We start from the raw sequence: 7,147 nt of genomic DNA, 5'->3' as shown, positions 1-7,147 counted from the left end.
TACTCTTTAGGGTTTGTCCTGAGCCCTCCACTCTTCCTTTGCATTCTCTTCAATATTACCTAGTCCTTATGCTATGAAAACTAAATGCTGCTGATCCCTGAATGTATATACATCTAGCCTTATCTTCTCCTCAGAGAAAATCTGGCATCTTCCTGTTCCCCCTTTCCCAGACCTGTCTCCCCACTTGTCTCCAAATCCTCAGTCATGTGTCAGCTCTCTTCCAATTCTCCCCCAGTTAGCCCCTGCCTGTCTATCACAGCCACAGTCTAAGCCATTATCATTGCTCCCAAAACTTCTGAAAGCTTCCAGGCTGGTCAGTGTGTTTTACACTCTTCATTTAATCTTAGCTGGTTCTTCATAAAGCAGTTAGAATTTTTAAAAATCTAAATCGTATCACGCATCTGTTTAAATTTTTTAAAATTCTTCGGTAGCTTCCCACTGCACTTAAAATCAAGTCACTTTATTTTTTTTTTCTGTCCTCAAAGCTCTACACACAACTACACTTCCAGACATGAGCCTCTTGTCAGTTGCTGAAACTCAGCCATCACTTCCTTCTTTAGAGATTTTGTAACCGAAGTTTACTTCTGCTACAGCAGTTTCTCAAATTATCTGCAGTAAAGGATCAGATCTTTTCTTCAATCTATCACGGAATTATACTTTCTAAAATAGCATAAAAATTAACAACTAGAAAAAATGTTTAAAGAGATATGTTTTATTTTTAGATTTAACAGACATAAAGGTGGTCTATCAAATTACTATAAATGTTTCGAATGCTTATTCTCAATTTCTGAACAGATTTTACTAGGGTTCCAGAGAAATTTGCTGACGGGGATGATCCATAGGCTATTTAGTGGCCCTGTGGTGGCATACTCTGCATTATGACTGATTCCACCTGCTCTTTAAGGTCTCAGCCAGAATGTCACTTCCTCCGCATCTGCACCAAACATGCCAGCTAATTCGGTCTATCACCCTTTGTAATATTTTCTATTACTGCATCCTATTTGTTTCGTTCATAACCCTGACCTAAATTACATATACATGCGCGCGCACACACACACACATACACACACGATTTCTCTGCTTACTTTATTCCCTGCATCTCTCTCCTAAACTCCAGGTGGCAGAGACTGTGACAATTTTTGCCACTAATGCATAGCAATTACAAAGTCAAAAATGTCAAATTCGATTAAGACTGATACATTTCTCAGAGACCGTCGTGTACTAAATGAAGTATGCAATTCCAAGGGTGAGTATAAAGTGCAGAGTTTCTCAAACTCATGGGACCAATAGATCTTTCTTCAGGATGTATTCTGTAGAATACATTGTAGAAAACACTGATCTAAAGAAATAACTGGAAATTTTGTACATGCCAAAACTACTTTTACCAGGTTATAAAGTTTGTTGCATTAATATTTAAATTTAAGCTGCTATTATTTCATGCGTGGGAGAGTAGAAGATTGGAATTATGCCAAAGATTTGGTGGAATTAGGGGTGTGTGACACTCATTTCCCCATCTTTGTTAGTTTCTTTTCTATCTTCTCACATTCTAGGCCTGAAACACTGAAAATTAAATTTCCCTGATTTCTTAGCCAGATGAGTTCTGGATCACTTCTTCCAAAAAGAGGCACTAGCAGAAGATCGGAAAGCTGAAGGAAAAGGGAAATTTTATTTTTATTTTTCTAAACAAATTCTGTTTTTGACAGCAGTGGATGGTCTCAGGCTTCAATGGCCTTTTGGCCTTGTGGACTGGGGCTGATGGCACTGTTCACAGTTAAAGCAGCACAAAAGCAGCCATGAAGCCAGCTGGCTGTGCCCTCCATGGCCTTCAGCAGCTGCAGCAGCAATGACAATGGATTTGTCAGTGCTGTGGCTTCTGGCCTCCAGCGACGCCCACTGTGAGAACCATCCTGGGTCTGGCAACACTGTGTCTTTCCTTGTGTTCCTCCAGCCAGGGCTGGTGGTGACTTCTTACAATCACTAACTCTTGGTTACCCCACCTTCTGCCTTTTGCTCCGTCAGGTTTTCCTACACCATTGAAACCAATGACTTGTATAAAGCCCCTCTGTTTGAAGAACCTAGAGTGGTTTCTGTTTTCCTGACTAGACACTGATTAATATGGGGTCAGGATGGTACAAGGTGATTCTATCTTCCAAACAGATTACATGAGGGTAGAAAAATGTCATCTGTTCTGTCAGATGTCATTATGAGTCAGGAATTAGGCATTAAGAGAAACACCCAAGTAAAACAGAATAATGAATCATGGGAACACAAGCAAGAGTGAAAACCCAAGCCCATGATTTTTAATCCAGTTTATCACAGGGTGACTTCTGCAAGTCCTTTCACCATTCTGAGCCTTACTGTCCTCATTTCCTTCCTCCCTGATTGTTTCCAACATCAAGGGGTGCACAGAGGTTTGTAGCCCCCTATAACCTCTATCGAGTCATCCAGAGTCACTCCCAAATAAGCAATCTAAGTAAATGCCATGTGTTTGCTCTACCAACACAGCTTCAGGACAGGTCTTCTAGTTTCCAACACCCCCCCCCCCCCACAACTAGACTATGACCCAAAACCCTAGGTAGAAAATCTGGAGTCGCCATTATTCAACACTTTTTCAGTACTTCTCCTATGAAGCACTAGGCAGGGAAAAATAAAACTCACAGAATGATGTGTGGGAGAAAACAATGTATACAAACAAATAACAGTAAAGCTTTGAGTGAAACAAAGGCTGTTATAGAGGTACAAATTCAGGTAGTAAGTACTGGGAGAGGGAACAATGAATTCTGTGGAGATCCTTCTAAAGTCTTCAAAGAGATCCATTGTGTGTGGTGGAGCATAGGGCTCTGGAGGCTGAGTGAAAAGAGCTGAGAACAGAGAGGTGGAGTGGGGTCAGAGGGAGTGGGCCCTTCAGGGGCCACACCCACGTTATTACCCATGTGGCACTAGGAACTCATATGAGGCTTTTATTTTTTTTTTAATGTTTATTTATTTATTTTTGAGAGAGCATGAGTGAGCAGGGGAGGGGCAGAGAGAGGAAGATGGAAAATCCCAAGCAGACTCCAAGCTGTCAGTGCAGAACCCGATGTGGGGCTTTGAACTCACAAACCATGAGATCATGACCTGAGCCAAAACCAAGAGTTGGATGCTTAACCAACTGACACATCCAGGTGCCCCATGAGGCTTTTTTTTTTTTTTAATTTTTAAATGCTTATTTATTATTTTGAGAGAGAGAGAGACAGAGACAGAGCATGAGTGGGGGAGGGGCAGAGAGCAAGGGAGACACAGAATCCAAAGCAGGCTCCAGGCTCTGAGCTGTCAGCACAGAGCTGGACGCTGGGCTCAAACCCATGAAATGGGAGATCATGACCTGAGCCGAAGTCAGAGGCTTAACTGACTGAGTGACCCAGGTACCCCTCCCATGAGGCTTTTACCCTGAAAAAGGGAAGTGAAAATGTTTTAAAACTTGAAATATATAAATATAGGAAATGGTTGTTGAGGAATGATGTTACTTGAAGAAGATAATATTGAGCATTTCATATTATTTTTATACATCTGTTACACTCAGGGTGTATGTATAGTATCCCATCAGCAGGAGGATATGCTTAAGATATAATTAGCAAAGGGAATTGTCTTAATAAATTATCATAATAATGACACAGCCAGGGCAACTGAAACATTGGTTGAAAAGAAATCATTATGTTGAAAGACTAAAAATGTGGTTGCAAGGAAGAATTTAATATCTTTCTTAACAATCTAGAATGAAAGGAATATTTTTTTAAGTTTCCAGATATTACTGATTTGGAAGGACAATGAGAAATAATAATAGTTTATGGATATTAAGAAGCTGGAACTGTGATTCAATATTGCATAATAAGAAGCAAATTATAGAAATTTATTCTGAACTCATTTAATTCCTGCATATTCAATGATCAGTGAAGAAACAGTAATGGCACAAAGATTTTTGAGTGCCATTACATAGGAAATTAGTTATGACTCTTCAAAGTAAAATGATAAAAACACCGATAAAGTCAGCACTATTCTGAGCTATATATAAATGTGGAACTCTAATCCAGGTGAGGAAATTTGAAACCCTCTCAAACAGCCTTAGGATAAATTGAGCCCAAAATATCTCATTTAACTTTGATTAGCACTATATTAAAAAGATGGAGACAAATTGAATGGAGAACTAAGAAAAGCAGCTTAGTATTGAGGAAATTGATTTATGAAAAACATTATAGGAAAAAAATATGTGCAACTTTGCAAAGAGATGACTAAGGAGTGATGACAGTCTATAAATATTTGAAAGGTATAAACATCCAGTAGGGGAGGAATTATTTAGCATGTTATAAAGAGCTATAATTACAGTTTATGGGATGAAATTAGACAACCAAGATGTAAAGCATTCAAAACCACTCTTCTTGGGTTACTGGAGACTTGTATTTGAAAAGATAAATAGTGTCATCTTTGGGATATCTGAATGCTCTTATCTGTTTTTCTTTAATTTCTATTTTTAAAAAACATAATCGACGTAGTGAAGAGAGACAGGCATAAATCTCTTAAGGGTAAGTACAACAAACACTTGATTATTTTATTTATTTTGCACACTCCCTTGTCCTAAAAGAATCTCAGGTGGCTCGCTCAATTGTTTGGCAATAGAATACAGAAGAAATAAACAAAATCCGCAAGTACTCCCCCAATCAAATGTTAATCTTTTCCACTGGACCTACTTACTAGTAGGGAGCAAAACTCACTAATTGGAATTTTGCCCAAACATTACTAAAGGACTGTAATCATTGATCTAGAGTAATTGGAGTTATGTACCTAATTGAAATAAAGACAAATATTGGCTGCTTTACATTGAAAAGACTCAAGACTTTATTTGGACTTGACACTAATTACTGACTCTTTCTTGAATTGTTTCTTTCCCTGTGAAAGTCTAAAATATGCTGCCACAATCCTTTTCCTGTGCCCGTGTACCATATCTCACACTGAATGTCCTACTGCTCCTTCGAACTCAATAGACTCCAAATCAAATCCATTTGACAAACAAAATAAAATTTGCTGCACAATGTATTTGCCAGGCCTTGTGCTGGGAGCTAGAGATAAAACCATGATTATAAAAGAATCCCTACAGGGAGGAGCTCCTAGATCTTATCTCCCCACCATCAGCCATTTCCCAGGTTTTAAACTACATAATTCTGTTATGAACACTATCTAAGCCTGCGTTCCCAAGAATACAAGATTCACTGAGATTCTGGTGTTCATGATTTATTGAGAGAGCACTCTCAGGATAAAAGGAGCCAAGCAAGTGACCTATGGAGGAGAAGGAAACTAAATAAGGCAGTGGTCCCAACTGGAATCCAGCTTCAGCCTGATCTGTGGGGAAATGTGAAGCATAAATTGTACCACTGAGCTGATTCCACCCTGAAGCACGAAGGATTGTCTTTTGTACATCCTTGTCAATGAATCACCGACTGTGTGCTGTTTCCCCCAGAGAGTGCCATGTGTAACCTCTCAGTGTTTGTGCTCTCATTCCTTCAGTAGATGGCAATTTTCTGGAGGAGGGGGCAACTACAAGTCATTACCAGCCAACTCTCAAAGCAGCTGCAGGATATATGCACCATCTGGTAAAAAGCATCTGACCACCAACCATGCTTATCATAAACATCATCACTCTGCTGACCACTCTGGGCCAAAACTCCTCAAGCCGTACTGCATTGGTCACTAAATCTTGAACATTCTTCCTTTACATTTTCTTTCTTGTGTTCTTTCCTTGTTTTTTTTCCCAGCCACCACTTGGAGCAGATCCAAGTTCTTACTGACTCACACTTAGTCTACCATCATATTTTCCTAACTAGTCTCAAGATTTCCAGAGGCAAAAAAGGCACTACAAGTAGGCAAAGTGACTGGGTGTCCTGGAAAGTGCAGGCTCATTAAAGTGCAGCTACGACCCAGTTTCGGATGTGGGAAACTGTACCCAGGGCTACAGATCTTCTGATATTTTAAGAGAACTTATAAATCCACATTTTTAGGTGAATTCTTCTAAATTTTATATCTGGTAACTAATTCTAGGGTTTTTTTTTAAGTTCTATGTGAGGTAAAAGGAAAAAAAAAAAAACAAATCTGCAGGTCAAATAGATGCACCACAGCCATTTTGCAAAATCTAGCCAGAAGTATAAAAGGGGATGACATTTAAATAAATAACTATTGCTCAAAGTGAGGGGAAATGAAAGTCTCAAAGGAGACCCAAGTAATGTGCTGTGGGGATTTCAGAGGAAAAAGAAGGAAACAGACCCTGAACCCTCATGAATAAGGATGTTGTTTTCATTAGGATTTCCTTCTCTGATTTCTAGCACAGTGCATGGCACATAAAAATCCTAAACAAATGTTCAAATAAATAAATGAACAAAGGAATGTGCATCTCTGTATGTCCTTGAGAGTGCAAAGGAGTGATGATGCAGTCCAAACCAAGCAATCATTCTAGTATGAAGCACAAAGCTAAAGCTGTCACATACTCTCCCCTGGGATTTCTGTCAGCCAGGGTCACTCAGACACAGTCCCCACTTTCCTTCTCCTCTCAGCCTCCTCTGGCACAAAAAGCATGTGTCAGTGTATTGCTAAGTGATGCTTCTGAGCTTGCAGGCAACAGCAGCAAAGAGAAGAGGCTGAAGCTAGTCTCTAATAATAGACCTTGGTCAGGTCTATTTTATGGGGTATATAGCAACAGTGCCCAAACACTTTGCATCTCAGTCTCCTTCAGAAATGCCTCGTATCTCCCAACACACCCTAATATGGGGAGCTCTTTGTCTTCATGCCACAGAATCCCGACTGCTAGACCTTCTGAGCGGACCTGAGTCAAAAGCAGCTCTTTCAGTCATTGCAAAAAGATTGTGCCATTGGACTGGATTTCCCCATCACCTGGCAGGGCTCTCTTCCTGAGCCAGTACCATCACTGAAGTCCCACAGATGCCTGATGAAGGAAGGGACTTGAGCTGCCAAAATGCCATTCCAGAAAAGCTGAGCAGAGCTGAGGCCAGGGAAACACAATGCCCAGTTGGCTGCCTTCAGGAATATCAAGCCCTTTTCCAGAATGGTCCACATTTGCATGCATCTTTCCCATCACAGTGGAACAGTTCCATAGAAATTTACA

This window comes from Lynx canadensis, chromosome B2 (assembly GCF_007474595.2).
Source record: "Lynx canadensis isolate LIC74 chromosome B2, mLynCan4.pri.v2, whole genome shotgun sequence".
NCBI lineage: Eukaryota > Metazoa > Chordata > Mammalia > Carnivora > Felidae > Lynx > Lynx canadensis.
Note: the sequence above shows the minus strand (reverse complement) of the source record.